At 30.3% G+C, this 10,613-nt stretch overlaps 1 protein-coding gene across 2 annotated transcripts in view; it reads right to left on the bottom strand.

Annotated features, from left to right (window-relative positions):
* Positions 1 to 7,971: 7,971 nt before the first annotated feature.
* Positions 7,972 to 10,613, bottom strand: part of LOC145269514 (sorting nexin-27-like) — a 382,840-nt gene continuing 380,198 nt past the window's right edge. For both annotated transcript variants that reach the window (XM_080125260.1, XM_080125270.1), the window contains one exon: positions 7,972 to 8,636. The gene's annotated coding sequence lies outside the window, so the exon portion shown is untranslated. The remainder of the gene's footprint in view (positions 8,637 to 10,613) is intronic.

Below are 10,613 nucleotides of genomic sequence, written 5' to 3'. Positions count from 1 at the left end.
AAACAGAATCTGTAATTGTATTGGAAGTGGGAAAATATTGGAATCATCTCATCACTAATATATATATATATATATATATATATATATATATACTGTGTAAGCAAAAATCAAGACTTCAAAAAAAGGTGTTGATAGCAATAAAAAGTGTATTTCATTTTACATTACAATTGTTTCCATGCCCGATTGACAATTTCAAACATTATATCGTTTGAAATTTTTCAAAAGCCAGCATTTCTTCAGACTTTAGGAATAAAAACACTCTTGGCAATAGAACATTGTTTAAAGAAAAAAGAAAGAAACATTCCCATTAACAGAAAAACACAAACTCGGTATATTACATACAAGTCTATATATATTAGCAATGGGATGATTCCAATATTTTCCCACTTCCAATACAATATATATGTACGTATAAAAGTTTGTTTCAAGGCATAAATATCTGAGAGAATGTGTTGGTAAAGATAGAAATAAAAGGAAGTAAAAAACGATTTAACACGTTAGCATTTTTCTTTACATTCAATTCATTTCAGTTATAAAACTTTGTCAAGAATAGGTACTTATTGAACAGAGTCAGACAAGATACACAAAAAGTTGGAAGTGGTCATGATAGGCAGATTCAAAAGGCATGGTGCTTAAAATAAAGGAGTGTGTGAAGGCGGGAGAAAGCTGAGGTTTGTAATAGTTGTGATCAAAGCAATTAAGTGGAATGTAGAAAAAGGGGAATACATATAAGTGGGTAGTTGAGTGGGGGAAAAAAAACAGTAGTTTGATCTTTGCTTATTCACATTTTTTTAATATATATATATATATATATAGATAGATAGATAGAGAATACCACACAATTTATGTACTGATTAGCTATTCATATCAGTGGTTTGTAGGGAAGCAGGACTTGGGAGTACTACACGTTCATTGGTGGCTGCGCTAAATATATAATGCTTTTACTAATACAGCCGAACACTCTGTAATTATTTCTTCATAGATATTTTAATAATTTATTACCATTTTATGTATATGCACACGTTATAATATTATAAATAGGCCTATGACACCAGCATATTCTTTTGTTTTGACTCAAGTATATATCCGACACAGACACAATTAATCAACCTAGAACCAGATCACCACATAAAAACATATAAGATTTCAATGGATATATACCTGAGAATCAAAACAAGGAAAAGAATATGCTGTTGTCATAGCCCTAATTATAAAATATGTGTATTTACTTGAAGAGTGCTCAATATGTGAATATTTGTAATATGAAAATATACTTATGTCAAGTAAGCTACACAGAAACTGTTGTGCTTTATATCATGGGACAAATCACCAATCTAATTGAATGGTTTACAGTTCTGGGCTAAACTATAAACTATGCATCCATGCAATCAGCCTGATAATTTCTTTCAGGAATAAAACAAACATATGTGTAGCTTACTTGATACACACGTTTTCATATTACTAAATATACATATATTATATCAGTAGTATGAAAATATATTTCATTAAATGTAGCCATAAAGACATTATGGTGAAGAGGTCTGGCTATCCATGATTCTGACCCAAATATGTCTGCAAATGTGTAGCCAACAAATGTTTGTATCGATAAAATTTTGTTATTGACTTATCATAAGACAGGTTAATTTCTTACAAAACAATAAGTTTGGTTCATTCAGTGTACGTTTCAGTTGTGTTCAAACACCTTTAGAAAAGGACAGATCTATTCAAATTTGAAATTTTAGTTTTATTTGTGCAGACATGTCATATAAATTCTTTTTATTATTTTTTTTTTTTCATAATTTGAAATTCGATTTTCAAATTGTCTCCTCATTTCAACTTTGTCAATATTTAAAAAAAAAGAAAAAACAATGTTACTGTTCTTTTTTATCTATTCCATTTTATATTATGGTTTTTATATTTTCTTTTTTTAATTTAAACTTCTGGAAACTCATTTTAAATAATAAACATCCCCCACTCCTAAAAAAATATGAATAAATTATACATTAAGAGTATGAATTCAAAATTATATTTTTGAAGTTTAAAACATAATTATTTCTTTTATACATTTTAAGTATATGTAATTGGTTGCCTGACAAGGGTATTAAGACCATATTTCAAGGTTTTGATCCTCTTTTATTAAAGAGAATCAAGTAGCACTTTTAAGCCGTCTGTTGCATTTTTTTTTAATCCATATCCACATTTAATATTATGAAAGGAAATTTACCTTGGAATACACGTTCTACATTACACAAGAAAATATTTATAACAGTTTCAGAAAGTAGGACGTGTGATATTTTAAAAAAAGGAGGGAACCACATATATGGTTAAATTGAAAATGTATATGCAATAAAAAGAAATTATCGACAAAAGCTAAGAAAATGTATGCAACCAAATAAGTAGGTATAATGAATATTTCCATTCTAATGACATTTTTTTTCTTTTTTTTTTTTTTTCTTTTTTTTTTTTTAAATTTGAGAAGCTAAAATAGTTTAGTCAACAATTTTGGACCCATTCAGCAGCAGCTCAACTAGCCGACCTGAGCACATTTATGGGTAATAATGAGCAACCAAGAACTGCTTAAGGTTGTAAAAGCACCTCAGTCATAATTGATAAAAAGAAAAAAAATCTTAAATTCTTTGGAGGCTTGATAGCAGTTCTACTAACAAAAATTATTTATGAGAAGAGAAAAAACAAAAAAACAAATAACACAGAAAAAACAATCTAGATTATGACGAATCACAGCCAACTGTTTTGAATCTTTTTTTTTTTTTTTTAATTTTCAATCAATGTGTGTATGTGTATGTGGGTGTGTGTGTGTTAATTGTCCAAACCTATAAAAAGAAGGAATGGTAACAATGAAATGGAGCACCAACTTTCTATCAGTTAAACAGAATTAAAGAACAGGCCAAATTCCTGACACACAAAACTATTGGAATTCTGCTTTTTTTTTTTTTTTTTTTTTTTTTTTTTTTTCTCATGACAAAACAGCTGATAAGAATGTTCGTTTTCTTTCTTTTGTAGTTTGCATCAAAACGGCCAAATGATGACAGAAGGTTCCAATAGACTATCATAGGAAACAACAACAAAACTGTGAGAATAACAATTATAGCAACCGTGCCATTTGAGAATTATTACTTTTATCATTCTTATTGTGGAAAGTTTTACACTTTCATGGAATATACATATTTGATAAGGACATAACACAAAAAAAGTTATGCAATTAAGGAAGTTTAAAACAATGTTTTAGTTTAATTAAAAAGAAAATCAATAAAAAAATTAATTTTTTTTTTAAATATGAGCAGATTTTGTGTGAACTATCTCAATTCCTCAAAATATACTTTTTGTTTTCTAATTTTTCTTATTTACATGTTTCAAAGAGTTGTCAGGTTCACAGCATTTCAACCATTATCGTCTACCTTCTTGAGATGTTCTTTAACAGGCCCAACAAAAGACATCTAAAGACCAGAGTAAAAAAAAAAAAAAAAAAATTGGATTGATCATAGTCTAAGGTCACTAAAAGGCTCCTTTTTCATTAGCTACTACACAGAGATGTAGGGGAGGATGATACTCTTCTTCCTGGATTCACTCCACTTATAATGCTGAGTGCTTAAGCAAGGGAGAGACATTAAATACAATTTGTTTTTTTTAGTCTTTGGAACAACTTAACCAAGGATTGAATCCTAGTTTCTCAACCCATATAATCCATTATGCCAAATGGACCATAGTACAACGATGGAAATAGTGCGAATATGACAATGATGGAAACAAGAACAACAGTTTGAAATACGTCATAAATAAAACCTCATCTTGTTTTTGTTTTGCATTTTCTTTTGAACCATAGAAATTGAGACTCTGCAATATCTTTCAGAAAGTGTAGCAGATGGAGTTTGCAGGTCATGGCGTCAGGTGTTTATATAGATAATGGCCACGGTAATCATCAGAAAAGAAATACAGGAATAATATAATTGCAATGAGGAAACATGACTTAGGAATCAGCAAAAATGTGTTCGGTTTTTTGTCTTTTATTTTTCTGCATCATGTCTTCAAAATGTTCTCCCAGTTCAAAAGACCGAGTGACAATTATCAATTTTATTCACAGAACAGAAACAGAAGATGGGGAAGCAGGATAATAAGCATGATGATGATAATGATGAATCACCACAAGATTTATAAACAATTACTAGTCATCATTTTTTTTTTTTTTAATTGTATTTTTACAGAAAATGTTTTGGTGGGATTTTGTTTTGAAACAACCAAAATAGAGCAAGAATTGTTTTTTTATGTTGTAAACACAAAGGTAAGCAGAGATTTTCAGATATTAATAATAAATAAAAAATATTGGATAAATATAATTCCCGATTTAAAAACTTGTAATTTAAAGATAAATATAAATTTAAAATATTCTTATATTTAATCCCTTAGAGATATCAAAAAAAAAAAAAAAAAAAAAAAATATTTTTAAATTAAGCCGAGGTCGGATTTCTGTACATAATTAACAAATTTCTGAATCAAGAATTTGGAAAAAATAAATAAATATTCTAGATCATATAATTCAGCTGGTTTGGATAATTCGGACTATTATTTTCATCTTGGGTGTTATTCTCACAATATTTCAGCCAATGTAACTTCTGACCGTCATTAAGAGCATCTTACCAAACTTGGGAATCTGTAGAGAATTTCTAACCAAATCCATTATTAAATCCACAGGTGAAGATTGCTCTCATTCTGTGATCCGTGGTGCAAGGGATAAAATGCTAAATGGTAATCAGTTCTAGGTGAAAGTCTTCTCATGTTAGGCAATACTAAGGGTATATAATTCAGAATTACTTAAGATTTCTACCTGATTATGGTTGATGGAATGAAAGCACGTTTATCCCTCTGGATTAAATAAAGGGCTTTGTTCAAAATTCTGTACAGATTCTGTACTTTGACAAGATGTGCCTGAAGGTCACATCGGCCAATACATTATGATAACATTAAAGATGAGGATGGTAGTCTGAAGAATCCAGACGAGCTAAATTATCAATCCTCATCTCAAAAATTCTAAAACACGAGATCATGGAAGCCATGAAATGTTATTAAAAGATCTGCGAATATCTACATATATTTAAACACATTTCTACTATAAAAACTAACTGAAAAAGATGGCTTGTTAATGAGATAACATTGTATAGTCGCGAGATATAAAGAAAAGAGGAAATGTCTAAGAAATGAAATCATAATTTAACACAGAAATGTCAATGTTAAAAATAAAAATGCGTTCTGGTACAATCAGATTAAAGCTTCAACTCGAAAGAGATTAATTGTGGATTATCACATTTTTGAAGATAACGGACTTTGTCATATCTTTGGAAATATTTTGTAAGGTTAATTTGAAAATTTTAGAAAAACAAATAATGTAATATAATTGTGTTTATTAAATGAAGAAATCATTTTTTTTGTTTTTGGAAACTCGTGTAAGACACCTTTTTCAAAGACTACTTATGAAACACACCAATTTCAGACTTTACAACCACTATCAGTTACATTGGGCATATACTTTTCTTGCTCATTGAGAGGGAGAAAAGTATGTTTCAATAATGTATCACCATTAATAAGTAAACTTTCATTAAAAGACATAATTTAATTTTAGACACAGGTTAACTCTCTCGCACCATAGAAAACACCTCCTATAATAATTATTACATATAATCAATCAATAAATTATATAAAAATACACTCATTACACATCCAAATTTGAATTATAACGGACATATTTGTTCCAAAAAGAATATGAATTGCATCATATCTTTTTAAATATATTAATGGCTATATGCTGTTATAAAAAAAATCTGACTCTTTTTCATGCTATGCACCCCATTTTTTGAATTTCCAACAACTTATTCCTTTTCTGAAATGGAACATAATCATACATTTCATTACATCAAAAATATATTTTCAAAAATCTGCACTGATGTTTTGTTTTCTTAATTTCATTCGTCTAGAGGAAGTCTTGAAATAAAGATGAAACGTTGATGAACACATAACTTGGTTTGTTCCTTTTTTATTTTTCTATTTCATCAGAATACTATTTCCATCATTCTCATTATATATATATATATATATATATATATATATATATAAAATAAATTATAACAGAATTTCGTTTTCTAAAATTTTCAAATTAATAAATTTATTGAATTTTTTTTGTAATTTTTAAATTTTTAGTTAAATTTGTCTCTTAATCTGTTTTAGGATACAAATAAACATATTTGAAAAATAGTGTATTTTTTTTTAAATAGTAATATTATTAATAATTTAAACTAATCAGTGTAAAAGGTTTGAAGAGGGGGAGTACCTTTTCAAACTAGCCTCAAAGGGTGCCTTAACCAGTCTTCATGCATCCCAATGCTAAGTAATACTCAAAATATAGCCTCTCTATAGTGAATGACTGTCTGTGCATAGTGAGGAACCAAATCTTTCTCAAGGATTCAGAGAACATGCATGGACATAACACGGACGATCTAGAGGAGTAAAATTTGAGTACAAATCCTGCCCTTCAATTGATAGTAGTACTTTAATTGAACTCAACAGACAGCAGATCTAGTTCAATTGACAGTAGTACTTTCAATTAAACTCATCGACAGACAGGGGATCTAGTTCTGAGAATAGCATGACTTTATAGGTTGTTACGTTATGCTGTAGTTCTTTGGGTTTTAACCGTGTCGTCTAATCTGTTAAATAGAGTTTCAAGTTATTGACGAATGTATATAAGACAATTAGTTGTTTCACAAGAAAAAAAACAAAAAAACACTTGACATAAGTTTATAAAAAGGAATAACAATTTATTTTCTGTTTAATTCTTTCTCAATGTGCTATGGAGAGAGAGAGAGAGAGAGAGAGATGGGGCATGGTGGGGTGTTGTGCGTGACAAAAAATGATAACTGGTCGAGTCGGTGCCCTTCTCCCTAACTGACTTCTTCCTTGGCTGGCATTTGTTTTTATTTACAAAAAACTTTAGATGGGAATTACATTTTTCCATGCCGCATTCCACTGGCCCTTATTAAATTTCGTCCAAGGCCAAATTTCAATATGACAGTTTTCAAAACTTGTCAGTTGAAGAATGTTGATTTCAAAGTTTCTGCTCACTTCTTGCAATTGTTATGACTTTTGATGACATTTCTTGGTTTGAAGATTCTACACTATTTACGTGTGTGCATCCAGCTCCATATGCATGTGTGCACAACCAGAAATAATTCCGGCGTTGCCCAGAATACTATTCAACAATGTGATCAGAATACATTTGAAAATCGGAAGGCATAGCCAGTCCAGTTAATAGAGTAACATGGACTATATGTATGTTTGACAAAAAAAAAAAAAAAAAAAGCAACTTTTCACCACTAATTGATGAAAGACTCAAAAAGAATTAGATATATTGTATCATTTAACTTTATGTACGATATGAAAAAAAAAAAAAAAAAATCTGAATAAATTATCAACTTGAGGAAGATTATTTGGACAGATTTTGAGTATGAAGCAAGTGCTTTTATTTTTTTTCTTGTGTTTGTTTCACAAAAATGTTTCTCGTGTTTCTTTAATCAATTTATAAAGTCAAACAATTTCATCATTAAATGATTGAACTAATACGAATAATGAGAAAGACAAAAAGCTGTTTTTGCTTTTCGGTACTTGAAAAGCGCCGATCTGCATCACAATCAGGTACACAATCGAATGGAATGGAGGGAAAAAATAAAATCTGCGAATCCTAGGATATGATGATAGGCCATGCAAAGAAGAAGGATTATAGGTTCATACCTTTTCCAATGCTGTTAGTGTGTAGATACTATTGGAGTTGAGAATATCTGAACTTGACATAAAATTACTATTACAATAAATGAATGAGAAAACGGAATCTGAACAAACATGTTGAACTGGTCTTAGAAGATGAGGGAAAAAATCAAACATTTATTATGACTTTAAACTTAAACTCCATTTTTGTTTTTTTTTGTTATTCTATAATCGATAAAAGTTTATTTAGTTATGTCGTTATTTTCTACATCTACTTATACATTTACTTCCAACGAGACGTATAAGCAGCTTTATATAAACTCCTATGATATATTGACATACAAAGATAAACCATTTATTTTGAAATAGTCTAGTTTATTTTTTTTAACCTAATTTTATTAATTTAACAAAATGCATTATTTTGTATTGTTTCAAAATCATATCATTATCGTCATCATGACTTGCAATGAGAGAAAAATGAGGGAATAACAAAAATATGATGTGAGAGAGGGGGGAGAAGGGGGAACTGATGACAACAAAACCTAAAAGTCAATAATAAATCACTAGCCAGGTATGAAAAAATGATTAACCAGCTTGTATTTAGCATTATTGTTGTTGTTGTTGTTGTTGCTGGTCAGGTGTATGGTGAAAGGGGAAGAGATTAGGAATTTGGGGCAATTGACAGCTGGCAGGGTGGTGGTGGTCAGGAGGAAGAGGAGGGTAATGGTGGTAGGAACATGGCCACCACCAGCACAACCAAACCATTCGTAGAGAGAAAGAGATATTGGAGAGCTGCAGCAAAACATCGGTCGTCGTCATCGTGTTCATTATTCTCTTCATCTGCTAAGCACAGCAACATCCAACAGGATCTATGAAAAAAAAAAAAAAAAAAAAAATTATATAAAAAATGTAAGCATTTTTTTTTCCGTGAATTAACTACTTTTTGATTCATTTAATAGAGATTAATATGATTCATCAATTGGATTAGTTAACAATTAGTGCATAAGGTCTTCCTTCGTCCACATAGTATCTCTGTCAAAAAATGACAGTATATGTGTACTGGGTAGAATCTCAAAAGTAATCAAATTTATTTACAGTGAAATGGGTTCAAGCTAAACAATGTAATTTTTAATTAACAGCTGTTCTAATAATTAAATAACCATTAAAAAGCAGTAAGTTATGAATTTAATCATAAAAGAAAAACGCTGTAAAAATTTTTTTTTAAATTACCCTGACAAAAAGATGTCACCATGTTTAAATGTTTGACATAAACAAATCAAGAAAAATAGTGAAATAGATAACTTGCTAACTGTCTCTAAATAAACAATTTTAACATAAAAATAAAAAAGTAAATTATATATATATATATATATATATATATATATATATACACACACACTATTTAAAAATAAAAAAGTAAATTATATATATATATATATATATATATATACACACACACTATTTTTGTTTTGCTTCTGATTACTTGTGACTTGCAATGGCTAGATATCCATGTGCTTAATTAATCATGAATTTAGAGTTATCTCCATTAGTTTTTTTCATGATTTGCCATTTAAATATGACTAGCGTTGCCCAGGTGTGTGTGTGTGTGTGTGTGTGTGTGTTTGTTTGTTGGGGGGGGGGGGGGTAAAGCAGAACAAAAAGGAAACTTAACCCTGTTTAGATATTAAAAAAAAAAGATGTTAAACTTAAAAAAAAAATAAATAAATAAAAACAAAATTAAACAGCGATTTTAAAAATGGAAAAAAAAAATCTTTTATAGGTGCAAAAAAAAAAAAAGGGGGGGAGGGGGGGGGCAGGTAGGCTCGAATCCGGAGCCTTGAGGCCAACAGAAGCAATATAAGACGTTAAATTTAGTGATTAAAAAGTGAAGGAGTTCAAATTGAGGTCAAACATCACACTATTCTGCAGTTAATGAGGTCAAATCCGCACTTAATTTTACTGCAGGATGTTTTTTTTACCCAACTTTGTCTGGTTTTGTTTCCCCAACGCGTTGGGGAAAACCAGCTCCTCAGTTTATTAAGGAAGTGTCCAAATGAAAGCAATTGTCTGATATGACAGTGAAAACCGACATTGACCAAACGTCTATTGCTTTCTGGACGCTACCGGCCCCTAGGCCAAGAACCGCACCTTAGTTTTACCAGTTTTATACAAAAAAGCTGAATCAACACAAGAGGGGCTGACATAGCAAGAATTGTGTAAAACTCGACGTAAATAAATCTAGCCGCGACGCACGTTCACAATTCGTACATATTATGGTCTACACGGTATATAAGAAGTTCTAAGCTATAGTAACCCCCCCCCCCGAGAACCCTTCCAAAAAAAGCCTTTCTTGGACATACAAAAACTCGCATGCGCGTTTTGCCACATATATATATATATATATATATATATATATATATATATATGAGAGAGAGAGAGAGAGAGAGAGAGAGAGATGACTATTTTTGGTGGACAAACTTTTTAGTGCGTGTTGAGAGAGAGGACACAGATCAATTTTTTTAAATATGTCAGTTTAAACAAAAACAATTTTACTTATGTTGAAAATAGTAATACGAGAGGTATGCCATAAGTAATGCCCCTGACCCACTTCCAGTTGTCTGATCTAGCTGAAATTTTGCATGTGCAATGATTTATACCGCTACGGGTTTTGTGGCAAATTACAGCTCTGAACTAATTGTGGTTTCTGTTTTACAAGTGTTTGAACTGAGTCAGATGTGAAATGGAGCCTGTTGAATGTCGAGCAGTGATCCGGTTTTTGTATTTGAAAGGACGCACACCACAGGAGACTTTTGATGAAATAAAAGAAACTTATGGTGATAATGCCC

This window comes from Euprymna scolopes, chromosome 4, assembly GCF_053919585.1.
Source record: "Euprymna scolopes isolate OS-2025 chromosome 4, ASM5391958v1, whole genome shotgun sequence".
Classification (NCBI taxonomy): domain Eukaryota; kingdom Metazoa; phylum Mollusca; class Cephalopoda; order Sepiida; family Sepiolidae; genus Euprymna; species Euprymna scolopes.
This window is presented reverse-complemented; position numbering and strand designations above follow the sequence as displayed.